Source organism: Ranitomeya imitator, chromosome 1, assembly GCF_032444005.1.
Source record: "Ranitomeya imitator isolate aRanImi1 chromosome 1, aRanImi1.pri, whole genome shotgun sequence".
Taxonomy (NCBI): domain Eukaryota; kingdom Metazoa; phylum Chordata; class Amphibia; order Anura; family Dendrobatidae; genus Ranitomeya; species Ranitomeya imitator.
In genome coordinates, this window is record NC_091282.1 from 556247172 (window position 1) to 556274992 (window position 27821).

A 27821-nucleotide genomic window follows, 5' to 3' on the forward strand; every position below is an offset into this window, starting at 1 on the left:
ACTGGGTGGTGCTATAACACAGCAAAACCAAAACTATGGTATTAAACCTTTTTACAGCTAGATACGAAACCTGACCTTCGCTAGAATGGGCAGAACAACTTCCACAATTATCTCTCACACTTCCACCAATGTTTAGTCTATGCGCTGACATCCTTCCATTCCTGCCACTGACAATACCATTGTGTTGACATGTATGATGGTACTTAACATAGTCAGGGGCAGTGTCCTCTCTTTACCCAAGTAAATACTTTGCGCCAAATTAGTAGGTCTGAAACTACGCAGAGGATCCCACCCCTGTACCTAATGATTGCACCCTTTAGTGTTTTCGTTTTGTTTTAATGCGAGACATTCACATTTATGTATTGTTTTGGACTACTAACTGGCAGACACTCATTACAATCGGCCTCCGCTGACCAGACCACTGCTGCCCGTGTACCCCTGGAACCTATTTAAAAGTGCCTACAGCCCAATATTTTATTATGTTAGGCCTTCGAAGCCTGTCTGCGGGCCGTTCTTTCTACTACTCCTACACTGACCAGACCACTGCTGCCCGTGTACCCCTGGAACCTATTTAAAAGTGCCTACAGCCCAATTTTATTATGTTAGGCCTTCGAAGCCTGTTTGCGGCCCGTTCTTTCTACTACTCCTCCACTGACCAGACCACTGCTGCCCGTGTACCCCTGGAACCTATTTAAAAGTGCCTACAGCCCAATTTTATTATGTTAGGCCTTCGAAGCCTGTCTGCGGCCCGTTCTTTCTACTACTCCTACACTGACCAGACCACTGCTGCCCGTGTACCCCTGGAACCTATTTAAAAGAGCCTACAGCCCAATATTTTATTATGTTAGGCCTTCGAAGCCTGTCTGCGGCCCGTTCTTTCTACTACTCCTCCACTGACCAGACCACTGCTGCCCGTGTACCCCTGGAACCTATTTAAAAGTGCCTACAGCCCAATTTTATTATGCTAGGCCTTCAAAGCCTGTCTGCGGCCCGTTCTTTCTACTACTCCTACACTGACCAGACCACTGCTGCCTGTGTACCCCTGGAACCTATTTAAAAATGCCTACAGCCCAATATTTTATTATGTTAGGCCTTCGAAGCCTGTCTGCGGCCCGTTCTTTCTACTACTCCTCCACTGACCAGACCACTGCTGCCCGTGTACCCCTGGAACCTATTTAAAAGTGCCTACAGTCCAATTTTATTATGTTAGGCCTTCGAAGCCTGTCTGCGGCCCGTTCTTTCTACTACTCCTACACTGACCAGACCACTGCTGCCCGTGTACCCATGGAACCTATTTAAAAGTGCCTACAGCCCAATATTTTATTATGTTAGGCCTTCGAAGCCTGTCTGCGGCCCGTTCTTTCTACTACTCCTCCACTGACCAGACCACTGCTGCCCATGTACCCCTGGAACCTATTTAAAAGTGCCTACAGCCCAATTTTATTATGTTAGGCCTTCGAAGCCTGTCTGCGGCCCGTTCTTTCTACTACTCCTACACTGACCAGACCACTGCTGCCCGTGTACCCCTGGAACCTATTTAAAAGTGCCTACAGCCCAATTTTATTATGTTAGGCCTTCGAAGCCTGTCTGCGGCCCGTTCTTTCTACTACTCCTACACTGACCAGACCACTGCTGCCCGTGTACCCCTAGAACCTATTTAAAAGTGCCTACAGCCCAATATTTTATTATGTTAGGCCTTCGAAGCCTGTCTGCGGCCCGTTCTTTCTACTACTCCTCCACTGACCAGACCACTGCTGCCCGTGTACCCCTGGAACCTATTTAAAAGTGCCTACAGCCCAATTTTATTATGTTAGGCCTTCGAAGCCTGTCTGCGGCCCTTTCTTTCTACTACTCCTACACTGACCAGACCACTGCTGCCCGTGTACCCCTGGAACCTATTTAAAAGTGCCTACAGCCCAATATTTTATTATGTTAGGCCTTCGAAGCCTGTCTGCGGCCCGTTCTTTCTATTACTCCTCCACTGACCAGACCACTGCTGCCCGTGTACCCATGGAACCTATTTAAAAGTGCCTACAGCCCAATATTTTATTATGTTAGGCCTTCGAAGCCTGTCTGCGGCCCGTTCTTTCTACTACTCCTCCACTGACCAGACCACTGCTGCCCGTGTACCCCTGGAACCTATTTAAAAGTGCCTACAGTCCAATTTTATTATGTTAGGCCTTCGAAGCCTGTCTGCGGCCTGTTCTTTCTACTACTCCTACACTGACCAGACCACTGCTGCCCGTGTACCCATGGAACCTATTTAAAAGTGCCTACAGCCCAATATTTTATTATGTTAGGCCTTCGAAGCCTGTCTGCGGCCCGTTCTTTCTACTACTCCTCCACTGACCAGACCACTGCTGCCCGTGTACCCCTGGAACCTATTTAAAAGTGCCTACAGTCCAATTTTATTATGTTAGGCCTTCGATGCCTGTCTGCGGCCTGTTCTTTCTACTACTCCTACACTGACCAGACCACTGCTGCCCGTGTACCCATGGAACCTATTTAAAAGTGCCTACAGCCCAATATTTTATTATGTTAGGCCTTCGAAGCCTGTCTGCGGCCCGTTCTTTCTACTACTCCTCCACTGACCAGACCACTGCTGCCCGTGTACCCCTGGAACCTATTTAAAAGTGCCTACAGCCCAATTTTATTATGTTAGGCCTTCGAAGCCTGTGTGCGGCCCGTTCTTTCTACTACTCCTACACTGACCAGACCACTGCTGCCCGTGTACCCCTGGAACCTATTTAAAAGTGCCTACAGCCCAATATTTTATTATGTTAGGCCTTCGAAGCCTGTCTGCGGCCCGTTCTTTCTACTACTCCTACACTGACCAGACCACTGCTGCCCGTGTACCCCTGGAACCTATTTAAAAGTGCCTACAGCCCAATTTTATTATGTTAGGCCTTCGAAGCCTGTGTGCGGCCCGTTCTTTCTACTACTCCTACACTGACCAGACCACTGCTGCCCGTGTACCCCTGGAACCTATTTAAAAGTGCCTACAGCCCAATATTTTATTATGTTAGGCCTTCGAAGCCTGTGTGCGGCCCGTTCTTTCTACTACTCCTCCACTGACCAGACCACTGCTGCCCGTGTACCCCTGGAACCTATTTAAAAGTGCCTACAGCCCAATTTTATTATGTTAGGCCTTCGAAGCCTGTCTGCGGCCCGTTCTTTCTACTACTCCTACACTGACCAGACCACTGCTGCCCGTGTACCCCTGGAACCTATTTAAAAGTGCCTACAGCCCAATATTTTATTATGTTAGGCCTTCGAAGCCTGTCTGCGGCCCGTTCTTTCTACTACTCCTCCACTGACCACACCACTGCTGCCCGTGTACCCCTGGAACCTATTTTTAATTGCATAGGGCATCCTTTTTTTAATAGTAGGCGTACAAAGTCTGTCTGCGGTCCACTATTGAAATTGTCCTCCACTGCCCAGAGCAATGCTGCCTGTGTACCCCTGTAACCTTTTTTAAACTGCAGTGAGCCACATTTTTGGTTTAAGGCCTACTACCTGTGTCTGTCTGCGCCACTCAATACAGCTGTGTTCCTTTGAAAAAAGCTGAGCGTCAATAGTCTTGTGTTCAGCCTCTAGGAATTTTAAAACTGCATTGGGGCTACAACTTTGGTAGGGCCTACTAACGGTGTCTGCCGCCCCAAGGTGTGCCCCAGGTTTGTCCACATTGCTTCGATCTTCCTACTCTCGTTTAGTAGTTGGTGAAAACTACACTGCATTAGGCCTACAAATTGGGTATGGGGTGTAGAGACGGTGTGTTCCACTCCAAGGTGTTCCCCAGGTTTCCTCGCCATTGCTTCGGTCTTCCGACTCTCGTTTAGTAGTTGTTGGAAACTACACTGCATTAGGCCTACAAATTGGGTATGGGGTGTAGAGACGGTGTCTTCCGCTCCAAGGTGTTCTCCAGGTTTCCTTTCCTGAGCTTCTATCTTCAGGCTCTTGTTAAATAGTGGTTAAATGGAACAACTGCATTTGGCGTACTAGTTGGTTTGGGGCCTACTAACAGTGTCTGCCGCTCCTTGCTGTTCTCCTGGTTTCCTGTCCTGAAATTCCATTTTCAGGCTCTCGTTAAGTAGTTGTTAATGTTAGACTGCATTTGGCCTACTAGTTGGGTTGGGGCCTACTATCGGTGTCTGCCACTCCTTGCTGTTCTCCTCCACTGAACAAAGCTGTGCCGCCTGTTTACTACTGTTGCCAATTTTGAACTGCATTTCGACTACTTACTGATTTGGGCCTACTCTCTGTGTCAGCCTCTCATTCCAGTTGTCCTCCACTGCAATGCCCCCTGGTTACTCCTGTGTTACCAATTTTGAACTGCATTTAGCCCACTTTATTCTTTGGGCCTATATCTGTGTTTCCTCCTCATCCTGCCCATTGCCCAGCCAGTGATAGATGAGTCTGCTGGTACATTGACCCATAACGCAACATTTCCCGTGCACGCTACACTGCAAGATTGTGACCCTGCTGAAAGTCAGGTCCCCCTTCCCGCATACCATACCACTTTACACGGGCACAAAGAGGAAGGTGCAGATGAAAGTGCAGGTTCCTTCATCAGGTGGGGGGAGGAATACTAGTTGGCGACGTCACTGGCACAGGGCCTCTCATAGTACGCAAAAGTGTTGCTGCCGGTGGGAGGCGCCCCCGCCGTGCAAACACACCGCTGTACTTTGAGGGGCCCTGTGCCAGTGCCAATGCCAACGAGTGGGCCCCCCCTGCTTGCTCAGGATCACAGCACTTGCAAAGTTGAAATACTTACCTCTCCCTGCTCCACTGCCGTGACGTGGTCCAGATTTACTGAGCCCACTAATTACTTGAACCAGCCCTAACCCCCAAAACTTTAGCCAAATGACCCCCAATTTCAAATGCCTTCCAATTATTATAAGCTAAATTACGATTGACAAGCTTCTGTAACAAGAATGGATGTTTTTGCCATTAAAATGGGCAGTGTAGGTGTTTTCCTGGCCTCCACTCACTGCCGACTATGCTCCCCCATTGACTTGCATTGGGTTTCGTGTTTCGGTCAATACCCGACTTTTTGCGATAATCGGCCGATTCCACTCGACTCGACTTCTAAGATAGTCGGGTTTCGCGAAACACGGCTCGACTTTAAAAAGGTCAAGGTCGCTCAACCCTAGTGGTGACCACTGGTGAGAGAAACTGCAGGAGATGTGAAGGAATGGGGTTACTGTTGCAGGTTGTAGGCCGAGCAGAAGCGAGGAGCTTGGAAACTTCTTCTTCTGAAACAGGCTCAAAGATGTCTAGTGAGCTTGAGGTGCAGCAGGGAAGGGGATCCAGGCACTGAGGAGATTGGGCTGAGATATCCTGATGGATGTGGTTGATTTTTTCTAGGAAATAAGTGGCCAGATCCTCACCACTGAGATTAGTGATGGGGGCCTGTACTTCAGGTTTCAGGAGGGAGTTTAAGGTTTCAAAAAGTCATTTTGGGTTGTTGGATAGTGAGGTGATGAGGGTGGTGAAGTAGGATTGTTTGGCCAAATAAAGGGCAGAGTTATAGGTTTTGAGCATGAACTTATAGTGGATGAAGTCTTCTGCTAAGAGAGATTTTCCCCACTTTCGCTCTGTACACCTTGAGCAATGCTGAAGAAAGCATGTTTGCATAGTGTGTCAGGGCTGCCGTTGTCTGTTTTGGGTCTTTCTGCGTGTAGAAGGTGCTGCTTCATCTAGGGCATTCTTCAGTGTATAATTGATGTGTGACAATGCTAAGTCTGGACAGGAGAGGGAGGAGATGGGGGCTAAAGATGTGTGGAGATTGTCCATAAGCTGCTAATGGTACGTGTATTCGGATAAGTGTTGTAAGTAGGGGTGTCCCGGGTGGGGAGACAATTCTTGACAGCGAAGGAAAGAAGGTTGTGGTCCGAGAGGGGAGTTAGTCGTGCAGCAAGCCGGGACAGGAGAAAACCAGGTCCAGAGTATTCCTGTCCTCATGCATAGGAGAATTAGTAAATTGTGAGAGGCCGAATGAATAAGTTAGAGAAAGAAGATGAGAGGCAGATTGGGAGATGGGATCATTGATGGGGATGTTAAAGTCTCCCATGATGAGGGTGGGGATGTCACAGGATAGAAAGTGAGTAAGCCAGGTGGCAAAGTGGTCTAGAAACAGGCGGGAGGAGCCTGGAGGGCGATAAACAACTGCCACTCACAAGGAGAAGGGCTTAAAGAATCTTACAGCGTGGACTTCAAAGGAATGAAATGTAAGTTAGGGAACTGGGAGGATGACCTGGAAAGCACATTGTGATGAAAGGAGCAAACCAACACCTCCACCCTGTCTGTTCTCAGGTCTGGTGGTATGTGAAAATTTCAGCCCACCAAACGAGAGAGCAGGAGCGGCAGTGGTTTCTGAGTGCTGGATCCAGGTTTCTGTAATAGCCAGAAGGTTAAGGGAATTAGAGAGGAAAAGATTGTTAATGTAAGTTAGTTTGTTACACACAGACTGTGCATTCCAGAGGGCACAGTGGAAAGTGATAGGAGAAGGCATGCACTGAAAATTAATAAGACTAGCAGGGTTTCTATATGCAGCTGGAGGAGAGTAATGTATGCTGGTGAAGGGAGGCCCAGGGTAGGGGGAGATGTCTCCTGCAACTAGTAGAAGGAGAAAAAACAGAAAGAGCAGGTGGTGGGATGATTTGTATGAACATTTTGAGTGCTGCATGGAGGTAGTGGCTGGTTTGGAGTTGGTAAGAAATGTCAGTAGAGCCTCAGAGTTTTACATGGGAGAGGGGAGAAGGGAGGGGTGGATATGGAGAGAGTGCCCAGAATATGTTAATGGGCGGGTGAGTTGTGAGAAAGCAGAAGTAAAAACAAATAAGAAGCAGATTGAAATGATCAATGCATAATGTTGTATGACTGACCAAGAAGCATGATTGTTTGAAAAACTTATGCACCTTACCTGTCTCCTGCCCTGTCCAACTGCCATTATCTAACTGCCAAGCACTTGATCCTGTTGCACTTAATATCTGTTGCACATGCGACCCCATGCGTGTGCTAATCCAGCCAGACTAAATATATATGTAAAGAAATGACTGCCAGCATCAGGAACCAAGTGGCCACAATCAGCAATTAAGCAATTAGCATTAGGCCAGAGCAGGCATTACTATGCAGGGTAAACAACCAGTGCTGAACAAGGCCATAAAACAGTGGTAAAAAGGAAAAAAAAAGATAGCTTTGAACACTTTAAATCAGAAACCAGAAACAGATTAAAAAAAAGCAACACAGGAGTGATGGATAAATTACCATGGGCAAAGATTGCTAGATATGGTTCTGTTCACACTTGCAGTCAGCACACAAACGGATGATGGCTAAATTACCTGTATGAAGAATGTTGTGAATTCTGTGGCTGAATTCACTCCTGTGGTCACAAGTGGTACTGCAGCTTCTGAGCTTCCTCCCTCAGGTGTTCTGGTGAGCTCGTTGGCTGCTTTGTTATTTAACTCCACCTGATTCTGTCTTCCTTGCTCCTTGTCAATGTTCCAGTGTTGGACCTGAGCTTCTGGATCTTTCCTGTGGCCTGCTGCTCTGCTTAGATAAGTGCTTTTTGCTTTTGTTGCTACTTTTTCTGTCCAGCTTGTCTATTCGTTTTTGCTGGACGCTCTGAGACGCAAAGGGTGCACCGCCGTGCCGTTAGTTCGGCACGGTGGGTCTTTTTGCCCCCTTTGCGTGGTTTTTTGCTTTAGGGTTTTTTGTAGACTGCAAAGTTCTCTTTGCTATCCTCGCTCTATCTAGAATATCGGGCCTCACTTTGCTGAATCTATTTCATCCCTACGTTTGTCTTTTCATCTTGCTAACAGTCATTATATGTGGGGGGCTGCCTTTTCCTTTGGGGTATTTCTCTGAGGCAAGTCAGGCTTGTTTTTCTATCTTCAGGCTAGTCAGCTCCTCAGGCTGTGCCGAGTTGCATAGGTAGTGACAGGCGCAATCCACAGCTGCCTTTAGTTGTGTTTAGGATAGGTTCAGGTATTGCGGTCTACAGAGATTCCACGTCTCAGAGCTCGTTCTATTGTTTTTGGGTTATTGTCAGATCACTGTATGTGCTCTGATTGCTGGCACACTGTGTCACTGGATTGCCTACATAACAGTACAAGGAGCCAAAACCTAATGATTCTCAATAGAGGGAAAAAAGAAGTTCTGACATCATTTTTTTTTCTCAGCTCTGTGTTCAGTCTTTTTTTTCCCCTAGACATTTGGGTGTTTCAGGACACAGGTGTGGACATGGATATTCAGGGTCTGTGCTCTTCAATGGATAATCTCGTTACAAATGTACAAAGGATTCAAGATACTATTGATCAGAAATCTATGCTAGAACCAAGAATTCCTATTCCTGATTTGTTTTTTGGTGATAGAACTAAGTTTCTTAATTTCAAAAATAATTGTAAGCTATTTCTGGCCTTGAAACCTCATTCTTCTGGTAATCCTATTCAACAGGTTTTGATTATTATTTCTTTTTTACGCGGCGACCCTCAGGACTGGGCATTTTCTCTTGCGCCAGGAGACCCTGCATTGAGTAATGTCAATGCGTTTTTCCTGGCGCTCGGATTGCTTTACGATGAGCCTAATTCAGTGGATCAGGCTGAGAAAAATTTGCTGGCTTTGTGCCAGGGTCAGGATGATATAGAAGTATATTGTCAGAAATTTAGGAAGTGGTCAGTACTCACTCTGTGGAATGAATCTGCGCTGGCAGCTTTGTTCAGAAAGGGTCTCTGGGAGGCTCTTAAGGATGTCATGGTGGGTTTTCCTATGCCTGCTGGTTTGAATGAGTCTATGTCTTTGGCCATTCAGATCGGTCGACGCTTGCGCGAGCGTAAATCTGTGCACCATTTGGCGGTATTGTCTAAGATTAAACCTGAGCCTATGCAGTGCGATAGGACTATGACCAGAGTTGAACGGCAAGAACACAGACGTCTGAATGGTCTGTGTTTCTACTGTGGTGATTCCACTCATGCTATTTCTGATTGTCCTAAGCGCACTAAGCGGTTCGATAGGTCTGCCGTCATTGGTACTGTACAATCCAAATTCCTTCTGTCCATTACCTTGATATGCTCTTTGTCATCGTATTCTGTCATGGCGTTTGTGGATTCAGGCGCTGCCCTGAATCTGATGGATTTGGATTATGCTAAACGTTGTGGGTTTTTCTTGGAGCCTTTGCGGTGTCCTATTCCGTTGAGAGGAATTGATGCTACACCTTTGGCCAAGAATAAACCTCAGTACTGGACCCAGCTGACCATGTGCATGGCTCCTGCACATCAGGAAGTTATTCGCTTTCTGGTGCTACATAATCTGCATGATGTGGTCGTGTTGGGGTTGCCATGGCTGCAAACCCATAATCCAGTATTGGATTGGAACTCTATGTCGGTATCCAGCTGGGGTTGTCAGGGGGTACATGGTGATGTTCCATTTTCGTCTATTTCGTCATCCACTCCTTCTGAGGTCCCAGAGTTCTTGTCTGATTATCAGGATGTATTTGAAGAGCCCAAGTCCGATGCCCTACCTCCGCATAGGGATTGTGATTGTGCTATCAATTTGATTCCTGGTAGTAAATTCCCTAAAGGTCGATTATTTAATTTATCCGTGCCTGAACACGCCGCTATGCGCAGTTATGTGAAGGAATCCCTGGAGAAGGGACATATTCGCCCATCGTCATCACCACTGGGAGCAGGGTTCTTTTTTGTAGCCAAGAAGGATGGTTCGCTGAGACCATGTATTGATTACCGCCTTCTTAATAAGATCACTGTTAAATTTCAGTATCCCTTGCCATTGTTATCTGACTTGTTTGCTCGGATTAAGGGGGCTAGTTGGTTCACTAAGATAGATCTTCGTGGTGCGTATAATCTGGTGAGAATCAGGCAGGGAGATGAATGGAAAACTGCATTTAATACGCCCGAGGGTCATTTTGAGTATCTAGTGATGCCGTTCGGACTTGCCAATGCTCCATCTGTGTTTCAGTCTTTTATGCATGACATCTTCCGTGAGTATCTGGATAAACTCCTGATTGTTTACTTGGATGACATTTTGATCTTCTCAGATGATTGGGACTCTCATGTGAAGCAGGTCAGAATGGTTTTCCAGGTCCTGCGTGCTAATTCTTTGTTTGTGAAGGGATCAAAGTGTCTCTTCGGTGTGCAGAAAGTTTCATTTTTGGGGTTCATCTTTTCCCCTTCTACTATCGAGATGGATCCGGTTAAGGTCCAAGCCATCCAGGATTGGACTCAGCCGACATCTCTGAAAAGTCTGCAAAAATTCCTGGGCTTTGCTAATTTTTATCGTCGCTTCATCTGTAATTTTTCTAGCATTGCCAAACCATTGACCGATTTGACCAAGAAGGGTGCTGATTTGGTTAATTGGTCTTCTGCTGCTGTGGAAGCTTTTCAGGAGTTGAAGCATCATTTTTGTTCTGCCCCTGTGTTGTGTCAACCAGATGTTTCTCTTCCGTTCCAGGTCGAGGTTGATGCTTCTGAGATTGGAGCAGGGGCGGTTTTGTCACAGAGAGGTTCTGGTTGCTCAGTGTTGAAACCATGTGCTTTCTTTTCCAGGAAGTTTTCGGCTGCTGAGCGTAATTATGATGTGGGCAACCGAGAGTTGCTGGCCATGAAGTGGGCATTCGAGGAATGGCGTCATTGGCTTGAAGGAGCTAAGCATCGCGTGGTGGTATTGACTGATCATAAGAACCTTACTTATCTCGAGTCTGCCAAGCGCTTGAATCCTAGACAGGCCCGTTGGTCGTTATTTTTTGCCCGCTTCGATTTTGTGATTTCGTACCTTCCGGGCTCTAAAAATGTTAAGGCGGATGCTCTGTCTAGGAGTTTTGTGCCCGACTCTCCGGGTTCATCTGAGCCGGCGAGTATCCTCAAGGAAGGAGTCATTGTGTCTGCCATCTCCCCTGATTTGCGGCGAGTGTTGCAAAAATTTCAGGCGAATAAACCTGATCGTTGTCCGGCGGAGAAACTGTTCGTCCCTGATAGGTGGACTACTAAAGTTATCTCTGAACTTCATTGTTCGGTGTTGGCTGGTCATCCTGGAATATTTGGTACCAGAGAGTTGGTGGCTAGATCCTTCTGGTGGCCATCTCTGTCACGGGATGTACGTACTTTTGTGCAGTCCTGTGGGATTTGTGCTAGGGCTAAGCCCTGCTGTTCACGTGCCAGTGGGTTGCTTTTGCCCTTGCCGGTCCCAAAGAGGCCTTGGACACATATTTCGATGGATTTCATTTCTGACCTTCCCGTTTCTCAAAAGATGTCAGTCATTTGGGTGGTCTGTGATCGCTTTTCTAAAATGGTCCATCTGGTGCCCTTGGTTAAATTGCCTTCCTCCTCTGATTTGGTGCCTTTGTTCTTCCAGCATGTGGTTCGTTTGCATGGCATTCCTGAGAATATTGTTTCTGACAGAGGTTCCCAGTTTGTTTCGAGGTTTTGGCGAGCCTTTTGTGGTAGAATGGGCATTGACCTGTCTTTTTCCTCGGCTTTCCATCCTCAGACTAATGGCCAGACCGAACGAACCAATCAGACCTTGGAGACATATCTGAGATGTTTTGTTTCTGCAGACCAGGATGATTGGGTGTCCTTTTTGCCGTTGGCTGAGTTCGCCCTTAATAATCGGGCCAGCTCGGCTACCTTGGTCTCTCCATTTTTCTGCAATTCTGGGTTCCATCCTCGTTTCTCTTCAGGACAGGTTGAGTCTTCGGACTGTCCTGGTGTGGATTCTGTAGTGGACAGGTTGCAGCAGATCTGGACTCAGGTAGTGGACAATTTGACCTTGTCCCAGGAGAAGGCTCAACTTTTCGCTAATCGCAGATGCCGTGTGGGTCCCCGACTTCGTGTTGGGGATCTGGTTTGGTTATCTTCTCGTCATATTCCTATGAAGGTTTCCTCTCCTAAATTTAAACCTCGTTTTATTGGTCCGTATAGGATTTCTGAGATTCTCAATCCTGTGTCTTTTCGTCTGACCCTCCCAGACTCCTTTTCCATACATAATGTATTCCATAGGTCGTTGTTGCGGAGATACGGTGCACCTATGGTTCCATCTGTTGAGCCTCCTGCCCCGGTTTTGGTGGAGGGGGAATTGGAGTATATTGTGGAGAAAATTTTGGATTCTCGTGTTTCTAGACGGAAACTCCAGTATCTGGTTAAATGGAAGGGTTATGCTCAGGAAGATAATTCCTGGGTTTTTGCCTCTGATGTCCATGCTCCAGATCTTGTTCGTGCCTTTCATGTGGCTCATCCTGGTCGGCCTGGGGGCTCTGGTGAGGGTTCGGTGACCCCTCCTCAAGGGGGGGGTACTGTTGTGAATTCTGTGGCTGAATTCACTCCTGTGGTCACAAGTGGTACTGCAGCTTCTGAGCTTCCTCCCTCAGGTGTTCTGGTGAGCTCGTTGGCTGCTTTGTTATTTAACTCCACCTGATTCTGTCTTCCTTGCTCCTTGTCAATGTTCCAGTGTTGGACCTGAGCTTCTGGATCTTTCCTGTGGCCTGCTGCTCTGCTTAGATAAGTGCTTTTTGCTTTTGTTGCTACTTTTTCTGTCCAGCTTGTCTATTCGTTTTTGCTGGAAGCTCTGAGACGCAAAGGGTGCACCGCCGTGCCGTTAGTTCGGCACGGTGGGTCTTTTTGCCCCCTTTGCGTGGTTTTTTGCTTTAGGGTTTTTTGTAGACTGCAGAGTTCTCTTTGCTATCCTCGCTCTATCTAGAATATCGGGCCTCACTTTGCTGAATCTATTTCATCCCTACGTTTGTCTTTTCATCTTGCTAACAGTCATTATATGTGGGGGGCTGCCTTTTCCTTTGGGGTATTTCTCTGAGGCAAGTCAGGCTTGTTTTTCTATCTTCAGGCTAGTCAGCTCCTCAGGCTGTGCCGAGTTGCATAGGTAGTGACAGGCGCAATCCACAGCTGCCTTTAGTTGTGTTTAGGATAGGTTCAGGTATTGCGGTCTACAGAGATTCCACGTCTCAGAGCTCGTTCTATTGTTTTTGGGTTATTGTCAGATCACTGTATGTGCTCTGATTGCTGGCACACTGTGTCACTGGATTGCCTACATAACAGAAGAAGAGACGAAAGGAACATCAGCTTCAATGCCATTGTCTAACTGCCAAGCACTTGATCCTGTTGCACTTAATATCTGTTGCACACGCGACCCCACGCGCATGCTATCCCAGCCAGACTAAATATATATGTATATATATATATATATATATATATATATATATATATATATAAACTTTAACATGGAAATACACATATCTCTAATAATCACATCTCCTTTGTACTGGCTGCTACACAGTTAATCACATTTCTGTACGATACTGCATTGCAAGAACAGAGATATTTTATTAATCTTACCAGATATGCTTTACCAGGATAGCAAACGCAAGTTGGAGCAGTTACAAAAGGACAAATAAACACATGTCGCAGGAAGTAACACAGAAGAAAATGGAGTTTCTTTTACCCAATATACCTTGCTTTAATCCCATAATGCAACACTCTATCTGCTGTTAAAGACACAGGTTATAAATTCAGCCACCACTAGATGGTGCTATAACGCAAACAAACCAACACATGGTGGTCTGGGTTCTCTCCCGGTCCTCATGGGGTTGTCTTTGGCCTCCTTTTGGATCTGAGAGGGACATATATACCCACACCAGGCTTAGGTTCCCTGTCAATTATACTTACGCCCTCGGCTGAGTGTATTGACCCTCGTATGCCTGTGCTTTGTGCTTGATCTTTTGGCTCTTACCCGGTTTGTCCCTTTGTTTGTGATTTGGTATTCTGTCTTGGTACTGTCTGTTTACTCGTTTGGTATATTAACTCTTGCCTGGCTTTTTGACTATCCGCTCTGTCTTTCCCCCTGGTACCGCGGCAATATCTCTGGTTCTGACCCTGGCCTGGCCCTGATTACGTCCCTGACTGTCTCCTCTGTTTACGGTGTCATCCTTTGGTTGTTACCTTTACATGTCCAACAGCTCTCCTACTTTCCCTGTCAGAGCCTTGCTATCCAGAACTTCGGTAATTGTCTCCACTCCCCCAGCCACTCCCCCAACAGTCATGTGCTTCAGGTCCTGTCCGCCTGAAGCACATCTCTTTGCCACCTCCGCTCCACGTCTCTGGGATCCTAAACTGACCCCGGAGTCTGTCATTCTGGGCACTCGCACCGGGCTAGTCTGGAAGTACATGTGGAGTGCATGACAAATGGTTTGGATGGTGCTCCGGGGATCATCAGAGATTGAGATATTTTTTTGTAAGCCAATTCAGACTTATACTTCTCAACAACTTTGTCCCTGACTTGTTTGGAGATCTCCTTGGTTGTAATGGTGTTGTTTATGACCTTTGAAAAAATGTGTGCATATCCTGTGTAAGATGGCCACCGGACAGGTCCTTTAGGAGAGATATGTATCATTGAGGTTGGTAGCTTTGATGATGTAAGCCTGGAAAAGTAGGCTCCAGTACCTGGCTGAGTGAATGAAATGCTTACAATTGGTGCAAGAAGAATGGGCAAAGCGGTAACATGAGCTGTGCAAGAGATGACCCCAGGGGATGATGTGAAGGCTTTATTAACTGCATTTGAACAACTGGTAGCAGAGCGGGAGAAGGTACCGCCAGAGCAGAGGGCGGATTACTTTGTGGCCCAAGTGGTCATAGACACAAACTGTGGCATTGAGTCCCATGAGGTAGGCGTACTCAAGGACCTATTGCACTCTGTTATAATAGGATGAGACTTTGCATTGTTTTGGGACTTGTGGGGAAAATGTTAGGTTATTCCTAAAGAAACCTCATCCCTGGCGGGTTTCCCTTTTGTGTGCTTGTTGGCAAAGAGGATGAGGTAGCATCCCCGAAGTCCAACATGCCTGAGCTGGAAGTGTCCAGGGTAAACTTTGGGACCACTCGACTCAGGGATTTAACTGGCCATACCACTGCGAAAATCCTCTGCCAAGTGTATAGCTTGAGAGTTGGTCCACATCTTTTCTAGTACGGGGTTGCCTAAGGAAAGTCTAATGGACCAAAGGCACCCCAGTTATGTCAAAGGTGATGAGGGAGTTGTGCAAAACTCTACAAATTACACAACTACAAACCTTAGCCTACCATCCACAGACAGACCTCGTCAACCTGATTAAGCCATGGTGAGATAGGGAGTAGAGATGAGCGAATATTTCAATATTCGATTCGGATTACGTTCATCAAATTTGTAATATTCGCCAATTAATTCATCGAATATTCACCGAATATTGCCAAACACCATTATAGTCAATGGGATGCAAAAACAAACGCATGCACAACACCTTAGAACGGCCCCAAATGCTGCCAAAGCACATCAAATGAGGGACAGACACCATGAGGTGGGCGTACTCAAGGACCTATTGCACTCTGTTATAATAGGTTTGTCTGTTATCATCACCAGCTCCCCTCAATCACAGTACTCCACCCTCCCTTGGCACCCTGTGACGACTGTGACGACAGTCTTGAACTTCGAGACAATGTTATCATTTTCCGCAGCCTCCTCTGCTTCTTCCTCTTCTTCTGGGACCACCATCTCCTCCCGCAGGCTATTCAAAGTCTGCTCCAGCATATAATTGACCGGAATAGTGATGCTGATGATGGCATCATCAGTGCTAACCATCTTAGTAGCCATTTCAAAACTGTCAAGAAGGGTGCAGAGGTCCTTAATCTGTGCCCACTCTGTGATATGTGCCACCTCCGTACTGCGTTGGCCCAGGCTATACGACATGACATACTGCGTCAAGGCTCGTTGCTGCTCCCACAATCGCTGAAACATGTGGAGAGTAAAATTCTACCGTGTCGGCACATCACATATCAACCTGTTAATTGGCATGGACAAAGACCTCTGTATGGATGCAAGTCGATGAGCAGAGGGGTGCAAACGGTGGAAATGAGCACACAGCTTATGTGCTTTCAGGAGGAGGTCACCCAGGCCAGGATAGTGCCTGAGAAAATGCTGCATCACCAGGATGAGGACATGAGCCATGCAAGGTACGTGTGTGAGCTTGCTTCGCCATAGGGCCGCCATCAGGTTATCGGACACGGCCTTCCCTGGATGCAGGTTCAGTGGAGACAGCCATTGATCAAATTCAGCCTGGAGAGCTGTCCACAACTCTTCAGCTGTATGACTGCGATCTCCAAGGCATATCAATTTTAAGACTGCCTGATTGCGGTGAGCCCTGGCTGCGCAGTACAGAGGTGGTGGGGATTCGCTATGCACTATTGGAAAGCTTGTCTCATGAAGACAGAGGTTGAGGGCACATGTGAAGGAAGTGTTAAATGTAGAGGTTTGACCTGCAAGCCTTGAGGATTCCAAGACTTGTGGAGCAGCGCCTGTCCTCACAGCCACCAGAATCACCCAGTGCCCAGTCAGCGAGATGTAACATCCTTGGAAATGCTTACTCGTCCAAGTGTCTGTGGTGAAATGCATCCTGACAGACAGACATTTTGTCAAGGAACAGGTGCTATTGTCTGCTACATGCTGGTGTAGTGTAGGCACAGCTTTCTTCGAAAAATAATGGCGACTAGGTAATTGGTACTGAGGGACTGCGATGGCCATCATCTTTCGAAAACCATCGGTATCCACCAGGCGGAAAGACAGCATTTCCGTGGCTAACAAATTGGAGATGCTGGAGTTCAACCTCTTAGCTTTGTCATGCATAGGAAGAAACAATCTTTTCCATGACCACAACTGCAGAACCGTGGGCTGGCTGCAGTGCTGTGAGAGGGTGGAGTATGGTAACCCGAACAAACTGCTGGACCATGAGAGAGGTGCAGGCGGAGATGTTACGGTGGATTGAGAAACTTGTGGTGTGATCGTTCTCTGAGATCGGTCAAAAACAGCAGGCATGTCTACTTCTATTACAGCTGAAGGCGGCCTCTCAGTCAGTGTGACTCGATCGGGTAAAGAACCTGAGGTTCTACCATCAAAGACCTGCATCTCGATAGTTGGCACGGTAACAGAGGAGGAGGAAGAAGCAGCAGATGCAAATGACGGGACCGCTGATGGTGGCTGATGTCCACTGGTCTGTATTTTTGTGCAGTGGGATTCCCACACCAAAGCATGTTGATTGCGCATGTGAAGGTACATACATGTAGTAGTCAAACTATTGCAATTTTTACCTAGACTCAGGTTTTTTTTGCAACGTTGGCAGATTACGTGAGTTGGCTCATCCTTTGCAGTGTCAAAAAAGGCCCAGGCCCAGGCTTGCCACCCCTGCGAGCTGCAGACCCGCTGATGCTGCTGGTCAGAGGCACAGTTGTGGCTGAGGATGCATCACTCATCATGGCTGCATCACTACGTGTCTGTGACGGATGGAGCAAAGTAACCTCCTCATCTTCCTCCTCAAATGACCTACTCAGCTGTGTGTCTCTATGTTCACGCCAACTGGGAGCTAACACCTGATCATCATCCTCTGTGTTATCACATTCCTGGCCATTGGAGTCACTCTCCTCCTCTCCTTGCCCTGACAGCACAGTACAGTCCGCGTGAGCCTCAGATATCTGAGTCTCATCACAATCACCACCCCCAGGGGTTAACGTCTACTGAGAAGGGTTAGGATGCTGTTGGGACCATACTTCTTCCTGCCCCAGATCAAAGCTAAAAACATTTTGGGCATCGGTGCAGATTTCCTCATCTTGACTCTACAAAGCTTTTTAGTACACTTCTGATGAACATGGCATAGAATGTGTGAACAGCTCTTCAAAATCACCTATCTGTGGTTCCGTGCAGTCAGTTGAACATTTGGACATATGGGACGCAGGGGGAAGCGAGGGGAATTTGGGTGCCACATCTGTGGACTGTACTGGGTGTGATGTTGAGGTGGAGGAAGAGAAGGAGAGGCCACTTGAAGCTGCACTTGCCATCCACGTGAGTACATGCTCTTTCTGGGGATCATTGACAAGGCGTACCGCTGTGCGGCTGCCAAAGAAAGCTAGTGACGTAGCCTGTCGAGTAACATAAGTTATCAGTTGTCTTTGCATAGGATGTGACGTTGCTTCACTAGTGCTTTCACCAACATTACCACCTAACCCACGTACACCTTGAACACCGGACTAATTCCCCTTCCACCACGGCCTCGATTTTCCCAGTCATGTTGCTTAGATAGTGAGGTAAGAGCACAGTATTAACAATCAAAAATTAGATTTTAAACTCTGCACCATCTCTGCAAACAGCTGAATTTTAGCGACAAAGATGAAATATGGCGTGCTGTGACTGTGTAAGTCACTGAAAGAAAGAATTTTTTCTTTGGACCAAGGATTAGGCCTCTATAACGCACTAGATGCTACAAACTGTTTTTCAAGTCAGTTCCCTTACTGTATGACGTTAATAACAGAAGAATTTGTTTGTGGCCTCTGGATCAGGCCTCTACAGCTTAACTTCAACCCAAACAGATGACAATGTGTGATTCAGCAGGTTATCTAACTTGTTGCAAATGAAAAATTATAATTTTGTTTTAATGTGCCTTAGGTCTGCAGACAGCTTTATTTCACCACAGCACAACAAGGTGGGATACAGCAGGCCATTTAATATTTTTTCACTAGCTACATGTGAATTAGAATGCTTTTCTCATGCATCGAACACAATAGAAGCAGTGAACAACACATGCCATGCTGGATTTGTTTGTGCATCTCAGTATGGCCAAAAAAGAAAAAAAGGACTAGAAGGTAAATTTTACAGCAACACTGGACAGTATCTAGCTACACTATCTGACATACTGTATATGCAACCACCTATTTAATTAGCTACAATGTGGGATACAGAAGGATTTTCCACATTTTGCTACTTAATATCATTTAGAATGCTATACTCGTGCATGCAGCACTATAGAAGCAGTGCACAACACACTTGTAGGAAATGTGCCCTGCGGGCTTTTTCTGAGAACCTCAGTAATGCCACACAGAAAAAAATTCCGTAAGGTGAATTTTACAGCCACACTGGACACTATCTATCTGCACTTTCTGACTGATATACAACGACCTAACTAAATAGCTGAAATCTTGCTAGTAACAGTGGCAGAGTCAGGGGCAGCCTCTCTGTGCTGTTAAAGTGTCGAAATGGAGCTAAAACAATATGTCTGCTATTTATATGGAGAGGGAAATGTGATTTCAGCAACCATTGACACAAGCCGTGGTGTCAGGACATTGTGGGTGTTTCCTGTGCCCTGATTGGCTAGCTGCAATGTGCACAAATAAAGTTCGAAAAAAAAAAAGACTGCTGTGCTTCCAAGAACACCGTACCTTTGAGCTCTGCAAACCCCCTCCCCTCATCAAACATGTGCCAAATGCTCATGATACACCACCATTACCGTTGCTAACGTGAGTAAAATATTTTGGTGGCAGCGTAAATATTTTCCCACACTTTTACCGAATGTTACCGATTTTATGAAATTTTCCTCGGATTTACGATCATGAATCCGAATGTGCCATATTCGTGCCGAATTTGTGTTTGGCAATCATTTTCCGAACAAATTCGCTCACCTCTAATAGGGATCTGGTGGAAGCTCCGTGTTTGGTGGCTAAGTCTGAAGCTTACACGGTAAAGATCAAGGTGGCAGAGTTGCTGTCACGTGCCCAAAAGCAACAGTGCAGAGAGTTGCTACATCGGAACAGAGACTTGTTCTCAGAAATTCCGGGTTGCATTCAGATCATAGACCATGAGGTTCTTATGGAGCTGAAGCCTGCCGAGAGGTGATCGTGAAAGAGATGAAGTGGATAAGCCAGTGCGTAGAGTTATTGAACAGTCTTAGTGCTGAAACCAGATGGAGAATGGCGGTTTTGCAATGACTATAGGAAGCTGAATGAGATCTCTAAGTTCAATACGTACCCAATGCCCCGTGTCGATGAATTGATTGAAAGGCTAAGGCCGATCCAGTACATTACCCCCGTCGATGTAACAAAAGGGTATTGGATGCTCCAGTACACAAGGATGGTGTTTGGGTTACAAGGATCACCAGCCACCTTCCAGAGAGCCATGGACTGGATTCTAACTCGCCACAAGAGGTACACAGCGGCCTACCTGTATGACATCATGATCTTCACCCAGGATTGGGTTAGCCATCTGAGCAAAGTCCAGACGATACTTGATACTCTACGTAAGGTGGGGTTTTCCATAGACCTCAAGAAATGTGCCTTGGGAATGGAGGTAGATAAATGCTTGGACTATGTCGTAGCCAGTGGCAAAATAAAGCCCCAAATAAATAAAAGTGACGCAATCCAGAGTTGGCCGCAACTCTTTCAAAGAAGCAGGTCAGACCATTCCTGGGCATTATAACAACTTCATGGAAAATATACCCTTAACAAACTATTTAAATCATAATGTAAAATTATATAATAATAAGGGCTAACTCTGGATTATAAATCATGGGATAATCACAGAAATACAATATTGTATTTCTGCATTCCTAGACATTGCAGGCTATTACCGCCGGTTTATCCCCAACTTTGCCATGATAGCCGCCCCTTTGACGAACTTCCTTCAAGAAACAAAGTCAGCTATGGCTGAGTGGTCTCCAGAAGCTAAGACGGCCTTTCAGGAACTGAAGCTAGCCCTGTGTAAACAGCCAGTTTTGGTGTTGGTAGCACAGGATTTCTCCAAGGAGTTTGTGGTCCAGATGGACGCATCAGTTGTCCAGTTAGGCGCTGTCCTATCACAAGAGGTGAACAGGAAACAGCACCTCATATTGTATTTAAGTTGGAAGCTGACATCCTGTGAGAAGAATTAATCCATAGTGGAGAAGGAATGTTTGTCCATCAAGTAAGTGTCGGACACTCTAAGGTAGAACCTCTTAGGCAAGATATTTAAGCTAGTGTCAGACTATGTCCCGCTGAGGTGGATGAGGGAGAAGAAGTGATACAATACCAGTGACCAGGTTGTTCCTAGTACTTCAGGATTTTAGCTACCATGTAGAGCATAGACCCTGGAAACTACATGGCAATGCTGACGCACTGTCAAGGGTCAACTGTTTGGTAGCAGAAGGTGCCAAGCACCCCAGCTTTGGGCAGAGGGGGAGTATGTAACATGGCTGCCAGACAGAATCTTGATGGGAGATATGTATCATTGAGGTTGGTAGTTTCAGTGATGTAAGACTGGGAAAGCAGGCTCCAGCACATATAGTGCTGGGAGAGTTAAGAGGGCGTATAAGCTATTATCAAGGAACATAGTGGATTATATCTGCGCTGCCAGACAATTCAGAATGCAAAATATGGTTAAAGGATGATGGTGGTTTATTCTACGTGTTTCGAAGTCATCATGACTTCTTCTTCAGGAAATACCACAAAGAGAGTGTCTGTCTTTGCAGCGTGGATATAATCCACTATCCACTAATCCACCATCTTCCTTGAAAATAGCTGTAATTAGGTTGCTAGTCGACCCGTGGATCTGCTGCAGCTGACATACAAGCCTTGTTTCTACACCACCAGGTGATCAGTTTTTGATCAAAATTGCACATTGTATAACGTGGGATAAGACCCTATTTGCGCTCCTTGTTTTCCTACAGTTTGCACTACTAGGCTGGGTTTTAAGAGCAGGCAAAGAGATGGGTGGGACTGACTGCTCATATATCCCACCCCGGGGGCACGGTATGGCAGTATAAATGGAAATCAAGTGTTTCATTCAGTGTTTGTGACTAGAGGTGTGGAGTCCTCCAGTGTTTGTTAAAGGACACTGACCTGAGTGGGCGAACCTGCAATACTTTATGGACTATTTACTTTCTGTTTTTTCACTCTGTGCCAGAAAAGGCTGTCTTTTTATTTGCTTATGCTGAGCGGATTATGAAGTTGTAATAAACCTGCCTGGACATTTAAATGAAAACGCTTCCTGTGCCTATCTCAACCGCAGTGAGTGAGTGAAATTCCAACAACTGACAGACCATGTGATACTTCAGTTGCACAGGTGGACTTCCTTTCAATAAGTATGTGACTTATGAAGGTTTTTACTTGCAAGAGAAATTTTTATGGGCTTCATAGCAGAAGGGATAAATACACATTCATATGCCAATTATTCATTTTTCTCACTTCACTTCATCAACTAAGACTATATAGTGCTGATGCATCACACACAAATTTGATTACAAAAATATTTAAACACAGGTTGTAATGTAACTAAATAGGTAAAAAGCCAAGGAGGGTGAAAAGTTCCACAAGACACTATACATTAACCCCTTAACGACCGCCGATACGCCTTTTAACGGCGGTAGCTAAGGATACTTAAACCACAGCGCCGTTAATTAACGGCGCTGTGGAAAAAGTGTATAGCGCCCCCAGAGTCGGATTTTCTCTGGGGTCTCGGCTGTCGTGAGTCCCCAGAGAACATGATTCGGGTCAGTTTTTACCGACCCCTGGGATGTGATCGCCGGTAATTAATCGTTTACCGGTGGCCACAAAAAAAAAAGCTCAATTTACCATTTAATTTCTCTCTCCTCTGATGTGATCGCACATCAGAGGAGAGAGAAATAGAGTCCCCAATCCCCCCGATACTTACCGGTGTCTTACGATGTAGAAAAATGGCGGGCGTCTGCGGTACTCGGCAGAAAGTCTGATGTGCCATGTAATTTCTCTTTCCTCTGATGTGATTGCACATCAGAGGAGAGAAAAATAGGGTCCCCGATTGCCCCCCCCCATACTTACCAGTGTCTCCCGATGCTCCTAGGCCCTCCTGCTTCCTCCGGTGGGCGCCGCCATCTTTATCAAGGAAAAAATTGCAGGCACCCGGCAACACTAGGAAGATTTTTCCTATTGGTTCATTTTGGTCACTGTGATAAACCTTATCACAGTGATCAAAGTAAAACAAAAGTAAATAACCCCCCTTTATCACCCCCTTAGTTAGGGAAAAATAATAAAACAAAGAAAATTTATTTATTTCCACTTTCCTATTAGGGTTAGAGTTACAGTCAGGTTTGAGGCTAAAACTAGGGTTAGAGTTAGCGTTGAGACTAAAATTAGGGTTAGGGTTGTGGCTAAAATTAGGGTTAGGGTTGGGGCTAAAATTAGGGTTAGGGTTAGGGTTGGGGCTTAAATTAGGGTTAGGGCTAGGGTTGGGGCTAAAATTAGGGTTAGGGTAAGGCTTCTTTTACACTTACTGTGGGTTTGCATACTGTTTTTGCAGTCCCAAAAAATTTCAATGGGACCGCAAAAACGGGCCTCAATAATTCTACGGAGCGCCGTATGCCGTATGGCCGTGAGGGCCCTATTTACGGCTGTGAAAAAATATCGAGCCTGCTTGATATTTTTCACAGCTAACGGATACGGCCCCCATTGTAATTCAATGGGGCTGCAAAAACAACAGAAGGTTGTTCATGCGGTGCTCCATGACTTCTGGTTTTGCGGACCGCCATTTTTTTTCCAATACATTTGCCATAGTATTGCAAACCCGAAAAATGGCAATCTGCAAGGTTTTTGCTGTCCATTATTGCGGCAGACTGTGAAAATTGCGGCAATACAGCCCGCAAAAAAAGCCCACAATAACGGGCCACAAAAACCCAGTAAGTGTAAAAGAAGCCTTAGGTTTGTGATTAGGGTTAGGCTTGGGATTAGGGTTAGGATTAGGTTTGGGATTAGGGTTTGGTTTGGGATTAGGGTTATGGGTGTGTTGAGATGAGGGTTAGGATTGTAGTTAAGGTTGGGATTGGAGTTAGGGGTGTGTTGGGGTTAGGGTTGTGATTAGGGTTATTGTTAGGGTTGGGATTAGGGTTAGCGGTGTGTTGGGGATAGGATTGTGATTAGGGTTAAGGTTAGAGTTGGGATTAGGGTTAGGGGTGTGTTGGAGTTAAGGTTGGAGTAAGAATTGGGGGTTTCCACTGTTTAGGTACATCATCTCCAAACGCGACATGACTCCACCATTGATTCCAGCCAATTTTGCTTTGAAAAAGTCAAATGGTGCTCCCTCCCTTCTGAGTTCTGCCGTGCACCCAAACAGTGGGTTAACCCCACATACGGGGCTACAGAGTACTCAGGACTAATTGGACAACAACTTTTGGGGTCCAGTTTCTCCTGCTACCCTTGGAAAAATAAAAAAAAATTGGGGGGCTAAAAAATCATTTTTGTGGAAAAATAAAAGATTTTTTATTTTCACGGCTCTGCGTTATAAACTTCTATGAAGCACTTTGGGGATCATAGTGCTCACTACATATCTAGATACGTTCCTTAGTGGTCTATTTTCCAAAATGGGGTCAATTGTGGGGCTTTTTTATCATTTAGGTACATCAGGGGCTCTGCAAACGCAACATGACTCCCGCAGACCATTCCATCAAAGTCTGCATTTTAAAACATCACTACTTCCCTTCTGAGCCCCGCTGTGTGCCCAAAACAGTACCCCCCCCCCCCAACATATATGGGGTATCAGCGTATTCAGGATAAACTGGACAACAACTTTTGGGGTCCAATTTCTCCTGTTACCCTTGTGAAAGTAAATAATTGTAAGCTGAGAAACTTCTGTGAAGCACTTGGGGGTTCAAAGTGCACACCACACATCTAGATAAGTTCCTTAAGGGGTCTAGTTTCCAAAATGATGTCACTTGTGGGGGATTTCCACTGTTTGGGCATGTCAGGGGCTCTCCAAATGCAACATAGTGTCTGATCACAACTCCAGCCAATTCTGCATTGAAAAAAGTCAAACGGTGCTCCTTCCCTTCCGGGCTCTTCCGTGCGCCCAAACAGTGGTTTACCCCCACATATGGGGTATCAGCTTACTCAGGACAAATTGCACAACAACTTTTGCTGTCTAATTTCTCCTGTTACCCTTGTGAAAAAAAAATTGGGGGGCAAAAAATCATTTTTGCGGAAAAAATGTGATTTTTTTATTTTAACGGCTCTACGTTATAAACTCCTGTGAAGCACTTGGAGATTCAAAGTGCACACTATACATCTAGAACATCTAGATAAGTTTCTTACGGGGTCTAGTTTCCAAAATGGTGTCACTTGTGGGGGGTTTCCACTGTTTAGGCACATCAGAGGCTCTCAAAATGCAACATGGCGTCTGATCTCAATTCCAGCCAATTCTGCATTGAAAAAGTCAAATGGCACTTCTTCTCTTCCAAGCTCTGCCATGCGCCCAAACAGTGGTTTACCCCCACATATGGGGTATCGGTGTACTCAGAACAAATTGTACAACATCCTTGTTGTGCTTAATTTCTCCTGTTACCATTGTGAAAATAAAAACTTGGGGGCGAAAATATCATTTTTGTGGAAACAATACGATTTTTTATTTTCACGGCTCTACGTTATAAACTTCTATGAAGCACTTGGGGGTTCAAAGTGCTCACTACCCATCTAGATAAGTTCCTTAAGGGGTCTAATTTCCAAAATGGTGTCACTTGTGGGGCGTTTCCACTGGTTAGGCACATCAGGGGCTCTCTAAACACAACATGGCATCCAATCTCAGTTCCAGCCAATTCTGCACTGAAAAAGTCAAACGGCACTCATTCTCTTCGAAGCTCTGCCGTGCACCCAAACAGAGGTTTACCCTCACAAATAGGGTATCGGCGTATTCAGGAGCAATTGCACAACAAATTCTGTGGTTCATTTTCTCTTTTTACACTTGTGAAAATAAAAAAAATTGGTTTTGAAATAAAATGTTTGTAAGAAAACGTTAAATGTAAATTTTTTCCTTCCACATTGCTTCACTTCCTGTGAAGCACGTAAAGGGTTAATAAAGTTCTTAAATGTGGTTTTGAGCACCTTGAGGGGTGTAGTTTTTAGAATGGTGTCACTTTTGGGTATTTTCTGTCATGAACACCCCTCAAAGTGACTTTAAATGTGAGATTGTCCCTAAAAAAGATGGTTCTGTAAATTTTTACTGTAAAAATGAGAAATTGCTGGTCAACTTTTAACCCTTATAACTTCCTAACAAAAAAAAATGTGTTTCCAAAATTGTGCTGATGTAAAGTTGACATGTTGGAAATGTTATTTATTAACTATTTTGTGTGACATATCTCTCTGATTTAAGGGCATACAAATTCAAAGTTTGAAAATGGCAAAATTTTAAAATTTTTTGCCATATTTCCATTTTTTTTTCCATAAATAAACGCAAGTAATATCGAAGAAATTTTACCACTAACATGAAGTACAATCTGTCACGAAAGAACAGTCTCAGAATCAGAGTGATCCGTTAAAGCACTTCAGAGTTATAACCTCATAAAGTGACAGTGGTCAGAATTGTAAAAATTGGCTTGGTCATTAAAGGGAACCTGTCACCTGAATTTGGCGGGACCGGTTTTGGGTCATATGGGTGGAGTTTTCAGGTGTTTCATTCACCCTTTCCTTACCCGCTGGCTGCATGCTGGCCGCAATATTGGATTGAAGTTCATTCTCTGACCCAAAACCAGTCCCGCCAAATTCAGGTGACAGGTTCCCTTTAAGTACCAAATTGGCTCTGTCACTAAGGGGTTAAAGGACCCAGTGTGTGCAAAAATCAGTTAATACTTGACAGGAGGGTTTCAGCATGGTACAACAGAAATCTGGAGTCATCTGACAAGACAATGTTTTTCCGCTGATGATTGATCCAATTTTTGTGATTTTTACCCACTGGAGTCTACTCTTTTGGTTTAATTTATAGCGGTGGCCCTCAATCTGGTGGTGGTATATTACAAATTAAGATAATATTACCAAAGTACTTTAAAAAAAAAATTAAGCACCTTGGCGTTCAACAATCTTATACCAGCACCAATAAAAAGGTGCAATTAATCTTCTCAAATCTAAAATAAATAATTTTAAAACTGCGTAAAGCATTATGAAAAGATTCTGTGTAATAAAGTACCGCAATAGTATAAAGTTGACCATAGAAATAAAATGCACAATGCAATAATTAAGTAAATATGTCCTATTTGGAATATATGAGGAAAGCATCCAATGATGAAGGGAACGGCTTCGGGCATACAAAGAAAAGCTTTGAAAAATATATAGCATGAAATATAGGGAAGGGGACTTATATTTTTCCCATAACACTATGCATCTAAGCAATAACATAAAACTGGATGTATTTAATCTATGTTTGTGCAGTGCACTCTGTATTTTCCTTTAGATAATACTAAATAAAAATTACAAACTAGAACAGACATTAAATATAACTGTACAGCTACCTGTCTTTTATCTATACCAATGACAGATAACAAACCTCCCCTGGGTGCCTTTAACTTTACAACACAAACCCTCAAGAAACCTCCCCTGAGGGACTTTTTAATTCCCATAAAAACAAATGTATGCTTAATTATGTGTGTTCAACAATATAACATGTATGCAGGATGAAGCATAGCCAAGTGGTGTGTTTCTATCTATCTATCTATCTATCTATCTATCTATCTATGTATCTATCTATCTACAGGTGCATCTCACAAAATTAGAATATCATCAAAAAGTTAATTTATTTCAGTTCTTCAATACAAAAAGTGAATCTCATATATCATACAGAGTCATTACAAACAGAGTGATCTATTTCCAGTGTTTATCTCAGTTTATGTTGATGATTATGGCTTACAGCCAATGAAAACCCAAAAGTCATTATCTCAGTAAATTCCTGTAGAATACTTTGCAAATTGTCTCTTCAGAGAGGAAGAGGACTAGAACTCTAGTGCCACCTATTTGAAGTAGCAATCCTAACAGTCAATGTCGACCCTCTAACGAGCCTTGGCACATGACTTATGATAATAGCCAAACCGGAATCTCAATTTGCAAACACTGTGTTTCGGGGTACCGCCCCTAGTCAGTGCAAAGTGGAGATCTGGTTGGGCTGATTGAGAGGCGTCTGACTGGGATCCAAGAAGTATTGTTTCTCCTTGTGGAGAGTGACATGATAAGCATGTCATGGTGAGGAGACTT

At 45.1% G+C, this 27821-nt stretch overlaps 1 protein-coding gene across 1 annotated transcript in view; it reads left to right on the forward strand.

Annotated features, from left to right (window-relative positions):
* NWD1 (NACHT and WD repeat domain containing 1) overlaps nt 1–27821 on the forward strand; it is a 247992-nt gene that overhangs the window by 91632 nt on the left and 128539 nt on the right. The window lies entirely within an intron of this gene.